This window comes from Leguminivora glycinivorella, chromosome 22, assembly GCF_023078275.1.
Source record: "Leguminivora glycinivorella isolate SPB_JAAS2020 chromosome 22, LegGlyc_1.1, whole genome shotgun sequence".
Lineage (NCBI taxonomy): Eukaryota > Metazoa > Arthropoda > Insecta > Lepidoptera > Tortricidae > Leguminivora > Leguminivora glycinivorella.
The window spans coordinates 9,295,023-9,310,869 of record NC_062992.1 but is presented as its reverse complement, the minus strand read 5'-3'; the positions used below and the strand labels follow the sequence as shown (position 1 = coordinate 9,310,869).

At 39.7% G+C, this 15,847-nt stretch overlaps 1 protein-coding gene across 3 annotated transcripts in view; it reads left to right on the top strand.

The window, feature by feature from the left end:
• Positions 1-530: 530 nt before the first annotated feature.
• LOC125237672 (sodium-dependent neutral amino acid transporter B(0)AT3) overlaps positions 531-15,847 on the top strand; it is a 53,335-nt gene continuing 38,018 nt past the window's right edge. For all 3 annotated transcript variants that reach the window (XM_048144811.1, XM_048144809.1, XM_048144810.1), the window contains exon 1: positions 531-638. The gene's annotated coding sequence lies outside the window, so the exon portion shown is untranslated. The remainder of the gene's footprint in view (positions 639-15,847) is intronic.

Sequence of the window (15,847 nt, the reverse complement as noted above, 5' to 3'; positions counted from 1 at the left end):
GAATTACTAGAAAATGATTTCAGCACATACATACATATCTCACTCCTTTTCCCAGGAGGGTAGGAAGAAATCACGGATTTCATTCTTCTACAATCCTAATAAACTACTTTCCCTCCACTCAATTTAATAACGTTCCTCGTAATAGTAATAATAAAATATCGAATTAATATTTTCTATTTTTATTTTAGAGAGTAAAGACTCCTCAAGAATCAGATCGCATCGGTGCGTCCCTATCGCACTTACAAATAGCGCGAAAAGGACGGCTTGACGTTATATCGTTTATCACGCGACCACGACCATGCTGGCCTGTCGAGTTAGAAAAGTTACGAGTCTATACTGTGAAGTATCACGTTTTAAATTTAAGCCCTTCATGATCCTAGTAAACATTTTAATGAGCCCAGTTTTATTTATAATTTTCTCATTAAAAACTAATTGGCAGAAACGCGGGATATTTTCATCGATACCTAAATTCAGCGTGTCCCATCCCTAGCGTCTCGATATGGTTAGGTTGGTCCGCCGGCTGCAGTCCACTCGCGAATGTCTGCGCCGCGTCGCGTATGACGAATGACATTCGAAAATCGAACGACGAAAAAAAAGTGCAACTGCCAGTGACTATTTTCAAACACCTAATATAAAAAGTATGTGTCATTTAAGTATTAATTAAGTGTCTCTTTAAATTTAATTGTATTTATATTTTTGCGTGGGTTTAAGAGCGCAATAAATGCGTTTTTAGTATAGGCAAATTAATTAAATACTTGTACCTAAGTAAATCTATGAAAAATTCAAAGAATAAATATTTAAAAAAGAGTATAATTTCCAATCGAATTTTAAAAAGAAAATAAAGCGGTTTTTTTTTAAATTACGCAACACACATTCGCGGCATTTAAGAAAATGAATATTTACACATAATTATTCAAAATTTAGAACCGTTTCAAGGTTCTAATGGTTTTTCGCGAGGTTTTTGAGGTTAAACGTGTCCCACATGTACCTGTATTGATTATGCGCGGAGCTGCCTCGAAGATGCGCCAAGTTAGGAAGGTCAGGATCTCTGGTCACCTCCTGTCACGTGTTACCGGCACGTGAATTTTAAAAAAGCTTATTAGAAAATCAGTCACTTTTTTAAAACACAAATTTTCCGTGAGATCGTTTCAGAATACTATCTTCATTTATTATAGAGTTGTACCACTCCTACCAAACGTTGGCAGAGTTTTTGATAGCCTCTCCGAACCAAATCTTATTCTAGTCGTCAAACTTCGATGAAATTAAAACGCTTACTTTATCCATAAGGCTATCGAAATCGTTGCTATCTTACCTTAGTCTGAATCTAACAGCGTAAATACTGTCGCCGGCATACCATTCGTCTCTCTTACACTTAACGGGCAATAGGTAATAAATGTTTTATGGGAAATATTAAAGGATATATAGCCCCCCAGAATGGCTATAATAGAAATGCTAATGCATGTTTACGTATTGTTATGTAAACAAAGGGTTCCGTAGTTTTTCGTATTTTTCTCAAAAACTACTGAACCTATCAAGTTCAAAACAATTTTCCTAGAAAGTCTTTATAAAGTTCTACTTTTGTGATTTTTTTCATATTTTTTAAACATATGGTTCAAAAGTTAGAGGGGGGGACGCACTTTTTTTTCCTTTAGGAGCGATTATTTCCGAAAATATTAATATTATCAAAAAACGATCTTAGTAAACCCTTATTCATTTTTAAATACCTATCCAACAATATATCACACGTTGGGGTTGGAATGAAAAAAAATATCAGCCCCCACTTTACATGTAGGGGGGGTACCCTAATAAAACATTGTTTTCCATTTTTTATTTTTGCACTTTGTTGGCGTGATTGATATACATATTGGTACCAAATTTCAGCTTTCTAGTGCTTACGGTTACTGAGATTATCTGCGGACGGACGGACGGACGGACGGACGGACGGACGGACGGACGGACGGACGGACGGACGGACGGACGGACGGACGGACGGACGGACGGACGGACGGACAGACAGACATGGCGAAACTATAAGGGTTCCTAGTTGACTACGGAACCCTAAAAAGTAGTATACTAGGTATGTTTTTCCTATTTCAATAATTGGATTTTAATGATTAATTACTGCGTATTTATATAGGTAAGTAGGCAGTTAGTTTTGCACGGATTATTTATAGATTCGTTTCACATATTTATATAATTCCTCATTGATTGCAGTTACTGCATACTATTTTACAATTAATGATAGTTTTGATAACATACTACTATGTTTACATTTTACGATGCAAAATCAAGTGTTAATTAATTTTGATTACTTCTTATTAGGTATAACATTCTATATTTTTATTAAAAATAATCATCACCATATCATGTCCACACATGTGAATAATTTAATTAATTATGTTTAAAAATAGCATCTTTAATTTTATAATGATAGACAAAGTCTAATAAAAATTAAAGATAAAATGTACAAAAACATTAAAAGAAAAAATATATAAATCGATAAAGTATGTGATATCGATAAAAATCATGGAAATCTCTAATTTTGTGTTTGCGTCTTAGGTCAACCTAGCTGTAGTCACCGGCATATGATGATTTCTATACCTTGGTGGCTAGCCGAATGGCACAATCGCTCACGAAACGCTCACGAAACGAAGCGCTAGTAGATATCTATCTCTATCGCGCTTGCGTATTGGCGCGACAGAGCCAGCGGCGTATCGCTTTCGTTTGGCGTCGGAGAAATGCCATTCGGCTACGGGGCCTTGTCACATTAACGTCTTGTTTGAAATGTCATACAAAATTGTCAAACGATTAAAAGCGACAAGGTAGGTACGGTCAGCCAAGAATGTGGTTTACCACTTCTCGGCTCTATTTGTAACACATAAGGTCGAAAAGTGGTAAACCACTTTTTTGGCTGACTGTACAGAAATCATCACTTCTTTATGGCGGTGACTATACAACTCATAGCCCAAGAGACTACTAGTAACGATCGCTTGTTATTAAAATCAAGATCTTAAATAATAACTTCCGATTTTTCCAATATAAATAATCCTTTATATAGTGATTAATGTACACAAGACGATGACAGATAATCTAAAAATAACCGAGCATCCTTGAAACTCTTTGACTGTAGTTAATTAGCGAATGCAATCAATTCGCTTTGTGACCCGGGATCAAACACGTTAGAGGTACACGTGGAGGTCCCATAGATCTATGAATGTACGCTTATGTGTTATATACTTGATGGTCTCATCGGAAGATCAGCGCTGGAAGTCACCAGCAACACGCTGAGATCAGGCCATTTCGTGGCACTTCATTACTTTCTGTCTTGTTGTAGTTGTTGTTATTATGTGTATTTTGTCTTGCCTGTGTTCACGAATAAATGTTTATTCTATTCTATTATATTCTATACACATAGATTCAATGGCTAACCAGCATTCATATAGACGGTCAACCAAATTATGGCACTCAAAAGGCGTCAAATTCGAAAAATGTAGGGCTCAGCGGCCCTGGTCTGGTCTTCATAAAACGCGTGCTTTCGTGGTGATCTAAACCTTGACGTTGGCGTTGACGAACCAAATTAACCAAAACACTTCAAAATTGATGGAAAATCTAGGGGCGAGGGTTAATTTAATTCCCATAGAAAATTTTAATTCCGCGCCTTTTTTGAGATTCGGGTTCAACTGTTAAAAAAATTTATTACTGAAATTTTGCGTTTATTGAATCAGAAGCGTAGTGAGTGGTTCGAATAGTAGAATCAGTGGAGTGGTATCCGAGGGTTTCAAGGCACTAAGGTTTCAATTCTTCCAAGTTATTAAACATTTGACGACCGGTCTGGCTCACTCGGTAGTCACCCTGCCTGCTGAGCCGCGGTCCCAGGTTCGAATCCCGGTAAGGGCATTTATTTGTGTGGTGAGCACAGATATATGTTCCTGAGTCATGGATGTTTTCTATGTATATAAGTATGTATTTATCTATTTAAGTATGGATATCGTCGCTTAGCACCCATAGTACAAGCTTTGCTTAGTTTGGGGCTAAGTTGATCTGTGTAAGGTGTCCCCCAATATTTATTTATTGATTTATGATTCAAAATCATCATTTAAAGATCAATACCAGCCGGCTTAACATAAATACAAATTATCATGAAATTACTTTGCACTCTTATGGATAAAATTCAATTTTCTCATTCATTATTGAAGAATCAAAAGAAATTCTGAAATAGCACATTACGATACATGTGCGGAAAGGAAATTCGAAACAAGCATCGATAAATTGAAACAATTGGTAAAAATCTCCGATTCAACTTTCGAATTGAAGCCAATGTCATTTCCCCAAGAAACGGTGCGATTTGCCAGTCTTGGTGCGCCCTTGGCGTAAACAAATGACACCTCGGAGCTTAGCAGCCTAAGCAACGTCTACGCTTACGGCCCGGCCACGACATTACTCTTTAAGCGCTAAAGCGGTGAGCGGCGGCCATACATTGGAGCGAGACACAGCGATGGGACTTTTCATTCGAACGTATGGCTACCGCTCACCGCTGTCGCGTTTAGACCAATGTCGTTGCCGTGGCCATTACGCTTTGTAGCTAGCTCTCACTATCGGTTTTTTTAACCCCCGACGCAAAAACGACGGGGTGTTATTAGTTTGACGTGTCTGTCTGGCATCGTAGCTCGCGAACGGATGAACCGATTTAGATTTTTATAAATTATAAATGGGCTTACTCTTGACCACAGACTAGCCAAAGGCAAAGACGTGGCCTACGATGGGGTGAGCTCGCCCAGAAGATGCCTGTTCACCCTTGATTTGAAGGTTGCCGGGTTATATGAGCTCGGAAATATAGCCGCCGGCAAGGAATTCCACTCCTTGACAGTGCGCATAAGAATATAATATATAGAAGAAGCAAAGCGCTTTGTTTGAAAGCTGAATCAGTCGGGAGTGTTCTTAGCAAGGCTGGGAACCGGTTTATTTTTACCGGTTAAAACCGGTTTATTTCGATTTTACCACAGAATATATAATAGTACAAGTACAGAAGGCTCACTCCTTTGATGTTCACAAAACGCCGCCACTCTAAATTCTTACCTACATTAACAAACGGACCGCACGCGAGCGCCCGACATTGAATTCTATTGCGCCGCGCGAAGGTCGTCACCACTGAATGGGCCGCTAACTCGCGGCCGCCGACATGTACTTATAGCGCGGCGATAGAATCACGGAGTGAGCCGCCCCTAATTTTACTCCGAACTTTTTAAAGAACGCGAACGTTATGAGAACTTTAATTTTAACCGAAATAAACCGGTTTATTCGACGAGCGGCGAGACGCACCTAAATACCAACGTTCACGCAGCGAGTTTTTTGTTTGGTTAAAACAGTATTACCTATCATGCTGCGGAATAAACCAGTTTATTTTGTTCTAAACCGGTTAATCGAACGAAACCTTTATGAAAGAGTTCTCATAAAAACCGGTTTAAAAATAGTGGTTTTTCGAGCGAAAACTAAATTTAAAGGTTTGTCCGCAAGTACATGATAACGGTTTGAAAATTTAACCGATATCCAAGCCCTGGTTCTTAGCCATCTTTGATGGAAATCGGTCCACTATGTCGGTGGTATTTTCATTTTTTTAAGTGGTGCGACAGAGCCACACTGCGTTTCGATTGCCGCATATCGTAAACGATTGTCACTTGGGCCAGGCCGGCAGGTAAGCCGGAATCGCGCCCCGAATCGGAAATCGGATCGGCTTATCGTACAAATAATGTAATCCTCAATGATAGGACGGACTACTGCCGAGTGCCGATTGGCAATATTCGGTGCTATACAGCAACTTTACTAGTGTAAATATAACACTCAGAACATACGCACAGTATAATAAAGAGTACCTACTCTCGTACTGTATGGCCACTCCCGCTCTCCGCTGAAAGTGTCGGTCACCCGCTCTCGGTTACCTCATAGTTACCGCCTATTAGAGACGCGACCATATATTTGATTGCCAATATCGCCATTCTTGGACGGAGGTGTGGCATAGGTCAGTCACACCAAATTAAGTTTTCATCGATTTTGATATGTGGGTTTCGTTAGTCAAGTTGACGTTTTAAAATAAGTTTTTTGCAAAAAAAAAAACAATTTTGGCACAAGCTTTTATCGCCGACAGTACCTTTCTTTCAACAATCATCTAAACTGCTCTCCGAGACGTTTCTAAAAAGCCCTTACTTGATGGGGATACGACGTTTCATAACAGAGTTCCTATGACCACCTTTCTGCTCCATCATCAGATCAGCTCCATGATACCATAATATTGCATTGTCACGTGACATATGTGTGCAAAATTTTAGCTCAATCGGAAACCGGGAAGTGGGCCAAATTTAACTTCTACGTTTTGACCCAAACGAACATACTAACAAGGCAAGTTAAATAAAAGCTTGTAATAATATTTGCACCGGAGGGGCTGTCAAAATCGCTGCCAACGTAATTTGGTATGATTCTAGTCCACTTTTCCACAGCCCCATGATCGTATACTCTAAGTTATGTTTTATTCTGCGACTCATAATACTACTTTAGTATTTTTCCTCCTCCTCTTCCTTGCGTTATCCCGGCATTTGCCACATCTCATGGGAGCCTGGGCTCCGCTTTGACAACTAATCCCAAAATTTGGCGTAGGCACTAGTTTTTACGAAAACGACTGCCTGACCTTGCAACCCGAAGGGTAAACTAGACCTCATTGGAATTAGTCCGGTTTCCTCACGATGTTTTCCTTCACCGAAAAGCGACTGACAAATATCAAATGACATTTCGCACATAAATTCCGAAAAACTCATTGGAGCGAGCCAGGGTTCGAACCCGCGACCTCCGGAACGAAAGTCGCACGTACTTACCGCTAGGCTACTAGCGCTTCACACACCTATTTTTATTAGGTGCCTTTTAATCATGAGTCGTGAGGCATGACCTTGATCCCCGCTCCCTATTACCGATTGGCGTAACCCATTAAAGCTGGGCCACACATGCGCGTTATGGTAGCGTAGGCGGAGCCGTAGCGGAGTGCAACGATAGCGGTGCGCCGGACGAACGCTGGCGTTGCGCCCAGCGGACGCCGGCGGGAACTAACGTGCGCGGATTGCGAGCGGAATGCGCGCGGCGTTCCAGCGTTCCGCCGGCGCACCGCTATCATTGCGCTCCGCTAACACTACGCTATCAAAACGCTTTATGTGTGGCGGAGGCTTTATAGTCGTAGTTAAAAAGATGACTCATGTATTTCATGCTAAACCCTTTTTATAGCCCACAATAGGAAATTAGTGTTTCAACAAAATTCAAGCCGCGTAGCCAACATGCTAGATGATCGAGTAAATCTTGTCACTCAAAATTCAAATTTTCTGTGGGAGTTTTTTTTATATACTACGTCGGTGGCAAACAAGCATACGGGCCGCCTGATGGAAAGCGGTCACCGTAACCTATGGACGCCTGCAACTCAAGGAGTGTCACGTGCGCGTTGCCAACCCATTAGAAAGCTGTGTACATCTTTTGCTGTGTTAAGTACACAACAAAATAGAGTGTACAAGTTCGAAGGAAGGTCTGGGTTGCTGACAACTCAGATAATAGACAGAACAAATTAGTTCCGTAGGTCCTTCCGTCACCAACACACCGCACCCTCGATGATGATTACTATGTAACTCGGGCAAAAACGCAAACGAAACTAGTTATTAGATCAGCTGGCCAATGACCTTGTCCAAACAGCCAAATACCGCACCTGACATAGGGCTTTACCATTCAGTCCATTCAGAGCCTCTCCCACTCAGGTATCTGGGTCACATCGATCGCGGTGTCAAATGTCATAGCTTATCCATTATTGCTCGACTAACATTTAGAGACGGACAAAAGTTCGTTAAACCTAACTTAGGCCCAGTTGTATGTAATTACTAACCATATTTTAGGCTGGTTTTAGTGTCTCGCACAGCCAATTTGTAAATATGAAGTTGATGCTGTCGTCCGTGCGGATCCGTCCGAGTTACCTACTCTAAAACGCTCCCTGAATTTAATACATATTAGTTCGGTGCGGATTGCCCCTCGCGGTCGGTTCGCGTAACACTAAAACCACCCTAAGCAGGGGCGGCTCACTCCGCGATTCTATCGCCGTGTGCTACAAGTACATGCCGGCAGCCGCGAGTTCGCGGCCTTAATCAGGGGTGGCGCGCGTTCTCACGGAACGCACGTTCGCACTTTCTATTGTTATTTTACGTCGCGAGTTTTTTTAAGGTTCATATGCGATGTCCGCGTGTGAAATGGCTAACAATGCTAAGTTAATTCATAAATTAAATATAACAAGATCATACCATCCCATACATTAAAATGCGACCGCCTAAGACCGCGCTTACACTCCACCACACATAGATGGCGCCACAAAAAAATGTCTTGTAGCTTTCGATTATACTTGTAGATGGCGTTAAGTGTCACTTTTGACATAGATTTACGGCTCGGAATTGACTCTTAATGCCAAACTACAAATAATCGGTGGCAACAAGGCATTTTCTGTGGCGCCAACTATGTGTGGTGGAGTGTAAGCGCGTTCGTAGGCGGTCGCATTTTAATGTATGGGATGGTATGATCTTGTTATATTTAATTTATGGTTAATTAGACATCATGAACAAAAAATGTACCATAGGACATACTTACACAGATCTACTATTGATTAAGTCCCAAGGAAAAGTTCATAAGGCTTGTGATGTTGGAAAGTGCCCAAGACTTAAATATAATAGTTTAATAGTATAAAATTTTATGCGAGTAATTAATTCGTTTTAATCCATAGGCAACCCTATCATCCGACGTGCGGCTGGTTTCTTTGTAAACATTTTGTAGGCATTTAAAAAGGCGGCATTTCGTGAACATCAAAGCAGTGGGCCTTCTGTACTTGTACTATTATGTATTCTGTGGCCTAAGAGACTGAATCGTTGCGGAAACCAAGCCTACGTTAACTTATAACCTACAAATCGATGTAATTAGAACGTTGACATACTTTGTGGGAGCTCTTTACGGCTCATCGACTCCATTGGAGATCCCAGAGCTGGCGCGTATTTCTCGCAACATATGGCCCTGAGGATACCTATAGCGAGGAAGTGCCGCAAGCATAATTGGCATGCCGCAGGCGGATTTACTATAATGGCATTTTCTTTTTATAATAGTTTATGCAAAAAATTGCATTATAAATATTTTATGTTTATAATTATAAAGATGTATCTACTATGTATGTGTTGCACGTTTGCGTCCGTGGCCCACAAATGGTCTCGCCGGAAGATCAGCGCTGACTGTATGGTTAGCATTATGCTGAGGCGGGACCGTTTCGTTTAAAACGATAATTTTATATTATGTTTGAATACAAGTATACAATATTTTGTATTGTATACTCTGTCAAACAAGTTTCTCTAGCACCCTAAAGAAAAGGATGCATATAGTTTTCTTTGTTCTTATTTACTGACATACTTGTTTGACAGAGTAACTATTTGTAATGTTTACCACGAATAAACGATATCTATTCTATTATATACTGTACATTGGTATAAGGATGTCGTATTTAAAATGTCTAGAGTTATCCAGTTTGACCACAGCTATCAGGTTTGACTGCTCAACCCTCTATGTGTATTGTTTATGGCTTTACTTTACGATATGCGAGGCTGTATAGTAAATTGGATTAGGCTAACAGCATGAGCTATTCTGTATTAAGCTGGAACGGACTGGATTCCGGTGGTGTGTGAGGGTTGAGTGCAGATATGTAGAGGGATATTTCATAACTCACATTCCACTTATAATAATACCTATATACAGCCCTCAGCTTTTTACACGTTTATAGAAGAGACGTGAACATAATATTAATAGGCCATTTAATTAGTTTCCTACTAGTCAAATCAGCTTGTCACGGTCAATTCATTTACTTTATATCTTTCTGCTTGACTTATTAAATAGAAATTATGTTTAAACATAACTACTGTCCATATTTTTCTCCTAATTATGTGGTGCCTTATATCGTGTACTTAATTCATAAAATATTTTATTTTAAGTGTAGGAAACTAGCCTATATATTGCTGTGTGTTGTGTTGTTACATATAAGTATACGTCTATTTCAGACGATTTATGGTGCTATATCCAAGAAAAATCGCTTTTGGTGGCTAACCATAATTAAATTTCAATATTTGAAATCAGCTGGTCACAGAGTCAACTTGACAGCTCGGCGACCGTTCGGAAACTCCCCGACCGTTCGGAAACTCCCTGACTTAATATTAATATTAATATTTCGCACTACATCTGTAGTTATAGCTAGTTAAATATATGACCTAGGTATTTGATAAGTATCTAGAGTGACGCAATTCGCAAGTAAGGAAATGGTCGCTAACCACTGTGAACTTTCACCCAGCTGGGGCCCAACCGGTTTGACGAAGGGTGACAGTAGGGATCTGAACAAAAAGCGTTTCCAGTTTTAGTTTCCAGTGTCGTTCAAAGTTTTACGTCATATATTTTAAGGACATTGAAATTACTATAAAATGAAATGAAATGAAATATTTATTTTCCAAGTAGGCATATCACAATGCGCATATGAACGTCAAATAAAGCTACGCCGGCTCTAACCCTACGCCTCAGCCTCGAGAAGATTTCAGTCCCCCCTCAGTTGGAGGGGGGTATCCACTATGGGACCGGCAAGAAACTCGGCGGGCCACTTAGGTATTACATCTTATAATTAACACGCATTAAAAAAAACAAGATACAATTTAAAAAACAAAAGTATTCATCAAAAATATTAACAGATTAGGTACCTACTCTATGGAAATTAATTTCAATAAATTATACAAGGTACAAAGCTATTACTACCTATTGTTTCACAAGAGGGATACCCGAACAAACACAAGATTCCAAAATTGAACCGTGGGCTTAGCGAGTGGCTCAAAATGTGGAATATTTACCGTTGCGAGGGTTTTCAAGATACGTAAATCCTCAGTCCTTAGAAATAAGTACACAGCATAAAGGTGTGTACAAGTTTCTAATTGGTCGGCAACTCTCATGTGACACCCCTTGAGTTGCTGGCGTCCATAGGTAACGGTGACCGCTTTCCTCCATTGCAGGCAGACCATGCCTGTTTGCCATCGACGTGGTATAAAAAAAGTAGGTTAAACAAATTTTGTCCCTGAGTGAAACACAAAATTATTTTTCATCACACCCGCACTTTAAATGTGCTATTGCACGCAGGCAGAACGAAAAATCGTTCTTCCAAGGGAATAATGAAATTTCTTGTACCGTAGGTACTTAACTTTATTACATCTATTTACATATTTTTTACATTGCGACGAGTGTGATGAAAAACATTGTGTGTAACTCGGGGAGTATGAATATTACTAACTCGTTAGTAATATTCAACTTCCTCCCCTTGTTGCACAAGTGGAAAATACTAGGTAACTGAAAATAGGTATTGAATCTGACACTAACAAATATTGCAAAACCAAAATGAGCCAATTCCATGCTAATTTATGCGCGCCATGTTCATTTATAAACATAGATTTACTAAAACGCAATTGTTTTTCCTTGAATAACGACTCACCTTAACGCATTATTCTCAAGACCTCTCCCCTGTCGCATGGACCCCATAGAATGTCCCCCCTCGCCCCTCTTAGGGGGCGCGTGGCCTTGACACGGTTCCTCAGTAGGGGAGAGAAAATTATTGCTAACGATTGTGAGTTTATCGCCTCGTGGACGGATCAGCAGGGTTAGCACATGATTGCCGCGGGAGTATGTCGCCGCGAGATAGACTACCCGACCTTATGTCATTTATACAGTTAGAAGAAGACGTGTGATCTATCTCGCGGCGACATACTCTCGCGGCCATCATGTGCTAGGCCTACAGGATACGTAGTAGGCTTGTGCCGTTTCGTTCGTTGATCGGAGCGCTCCGATCTCGTTCAGTCGCTCCCACGAACTAGTTCGCTCTTTTAGGTCTTTTGCTCATTTAGTTCAGCCAGACCAGCAACCGTTGCGGTCGGAAAGATCAGAACGAATGGGACCGAGTAGTGTCAAAATGATACGAATAGTCTACAGATAGTAACATTCCGGGCCGAAAGGTTGTAAGTAACCGAAGTTTAATATGAAAACTTGACTTTTTTTGTTGCTCTGCTCTCACTCTCGGTCGGCGCAGTCACACATTCGTTCTCGATCCAAACCGCTCGTGTTCGCCGATCCTGTACTGAACTAAATGAGCAAAGACCGATTCTCAGAGCACGGAAAGATTCAGTTCATTTCGGTCATTGATGGGATTTTATTCCTAACAGTTCATAGTTCGTGAACGACACAAGCCTAATACGTAGCCAAAGGCAAAAACACTTAAGATAATCTCGTAATCGTAGCTAGTTAATCTATATCGCTCTTTCGTATTAGCCGGACCGAGCCAGACTGCGATTCGATTGGCAAGCCTATTTGAATAATAGTACATTGTGCAACAAGGGAGGAAGTTGAAGATTACTAACGAGAGTAAGTTAAATCGCGACGGCTTGCCGGAGCGATTTAAAGACTCGAGTTAGTAATATTCATACTTCCCGAGTTACACACAATGTTTTTCATCACACTTGCATTATTAAAAATATGCAAAAAGGTAAAAAAGAGTTCAATACAGTACTAGAAATTTCTTAACTCCCTATGGAGAACGATTTTTCTATAACTCACGCTCCGCCTGCGTGCAATAACACATTTAGTGTGCGAGTGTGATGAAATAGTTATTTGTTATACAAGGGGGCAAAATTGTATTTTAACGCCGAGTGTGGAATTGAAAAACGAGCAAGTGAAAGGATTCTATAGTTGAACCACGAGCGAAGCGAGTGGTTCGAGAATAGAATCCTGAACTTGCAAGTTTTTTAACACACGAGAAGTAAAATACATTTGCACCCGAGTGTAACACAAAACTTTTCCCCTCACTATAGCGAGGAAACTACAACGCAATAAATCCGTTTATCACTGCTTCCAGTAGTTCCACAGGTGGTAAATCATCTTTTTTACTAGATTCACCTACTTTTATCAATTTTAAAGCAGTTAATTTGACTTTATTCAAGGTCAAATTACTTTACCCACTAGTGGATAAAATGCGTTTTTACCCGCTGGTATTAAAGGACAAAACACGTGTTTCCGAGCTAGTGAGGGGAAAAGAATATTTTGAATTTGAATTTGAACGATTGTCATTTATTTTCGTACTTATGCCTAAGTACTACTTAGGGCAACTTGCACCACCCGCTTAACTCAAGGTTAGAGGGCTGTCATCTGTCAAATTCCATATAAAATAATTTCGTTAGTGCAAGCGGCCTTATTGAAATGTTTATTTTTTATATTACAATGTTTTATTTAAGTCTAGATGAGAATAAACTTACACAATATGAAAGTGTATCTTTAAAAGTGCTTGGTATTATATTTAACTATTATGTCATACTTTATTCCATCCTACCGGCTGCGCCTTGCAATAGTACATTACGATACAAGTGCGTAAAAAAGGAATTTCCTTTTCGCACGTGTATCGTACGACGTTTTTCAGTACAGATGAGCCTCCAAAGTTTCGACCTAGCATATAAAGAACCACTTCTCGCACTAGTGCGTAAAAAAAACACCATCTGTACTGAAAAATATTTGGTATCAATATTGGCACGTGCGGTTATACAACTACTTTGCCCCTTCGCAAAATAAATAACTAAATAATCACGATAGCAATGAAAAATACGGTTTTAAAAATAAATAAATAAATCAAACAAATATCGGTGCTCATCACACAGGTGCCCGTATCGATATATAGAATAGAATAGAATAGAATAGAATAGAACTCATTTATTCAGGCAACACATCAGTAAGTACAAATCAATTAATAAAGTAGGATAAAACACATCAAACATCAATAGATAAAATAGGTCAAAAAGTTGCACAAGGTAAAAAGTAGTAATAACGATGTGAGGCCTAAAATGGTCTCCACTCAGCATTGCAGATGACACGGCTAGCGTGGTCAACGGCGCTGGTTTTCTGTGGAGCCAGCGGGGTTTGCGGGACAGCACACTGAACGGCACTGACGACGTAAATAAATAATATTATAAATATATACTATGTCTTATTTGGTTAGTAAATAACTACAAAATACAAGAATACATAATAGGCAATGCAATAAGTAGCAAATACGTGAATTGAGTCCGGAAAAACAATACAGAGCAGAAGGCTTTTACTACGTTTAAAATTTTCATGCAGCAAACTTTTGTTGGTCCATTAGGAACGCTTTCAGTTTTGATTTAAAGGAACCAATAGTTTTACTCTCTCGAATTGGTGTTGGAAGATTATTCCAGCACTTTGTGGCAGCGTAACGAAAGCTACCACGAAATGCTGCGGTTCTGTGCCTTGGGCATAACAGTCTGATACCACGTCTAATATGTATGTTAATGTTCAATTTCTCGAATAAATACACCGGTTTTTTACTATTGCATATACCAAAGAGGAGCGTAGCAAAATGTAGTGTACGTCGACTATTCATGTTTAAAAGTTTATTAGTATTTAGATATGGGCTTATATGTGACCGAGGTGGAATTGGGAAACAAAAGCGTGCGCAGGCATTTTGCAGTCGTTGAATAACTCTTTTGGTACGTGCTAGCAAACAGTTCCCATATACTATATCTGCATAATTAAGTTTGGACAAGATAAGAGTATCACATAGCTTCACACGAATGTCCACACTAAGATAGTTTCGCACTCTGTAGAGAACAGTTAATCTGTAAAAGCAGTTTCTAATTGTTTCAATGACGTGGTTTTCGAACTGCAATGAGCTATCCATAAGGATTCCTAGGTTGCGGGCTTCCACCACCATGTCCACATTTTGGCCCATAATGTTTACGTTCGGGTTTGAAGCATTGATTCGGTTAATTTGTTTTTTTGAACCTAACACCAAACACTTAGATTTTGTGGGGTTGAGCACTAAACTATTCGTTTTTGACCAGATAGCTATACGATTTAGGTCTTCGTTTAGTCTGTCGACAGCCATTAGCGTGTCTTCCGGTTTAAATGATATGTAAACTTGGATATCATCGGCGTATACGTGAAATTTGCAATGATGTATGCTCTTTACAATGTCTGCGCTGTAGAGGCTGTACAAAAAATATATGAATGTGTTCTAAATAAAATAAAAAAAAGATATACATTGAGTATGTAAGCAGTGAGAATCTTAACCCGCACAAAAGGCATAACACACAAAACAACTTGTATTCATTTATAAATCGTAGAACTTCAGTCGTTTTGAATACAAACCAGTTTGCCGTATTGTTATACTGTTTTATATGGGGTGTTGAAGTAATGAACATAGGCTGATTCGTTTCTGCGTCGAGTCGGGTATTGTATACATTTTGATTGTGCATGGTATTGAATAAAGTGTTGTTTAACGGTTATTTCACGGGCTTATTTATTCGAATATATATCTGTGTGCGTAGCCAAATGCACAAACGCTCACGAAACGCTTACGAAATGAAACGCTCGTAGATATCTATCTCTATCGCTCATGCGTATTGGCGCAACAGAGCCAGACTACCTTTCGCGGCGTTTCGTTTTCGTTTCGCGTCGCAGAAATGCCATTCAGCTACGGGCTACATCTGCACCCGTGTAAAAAAAAAAGTAAAAAGTAAAGTAAAAATCGTTTATTGTTGCACATAAACACAAAGTCATTTGTTGCAAAAGATAGGTAAAATTTACATCCATTTGTGCATATCCTAATTATTGTTAACACAAGTTTCCAGGGGTCCCCGCACTAGGCTAGGCCTGTACCGCGGGAGACCTGTATTGCATTATATGTCATGAAAGTTAGAAAAACAAGTTAGCTATATAA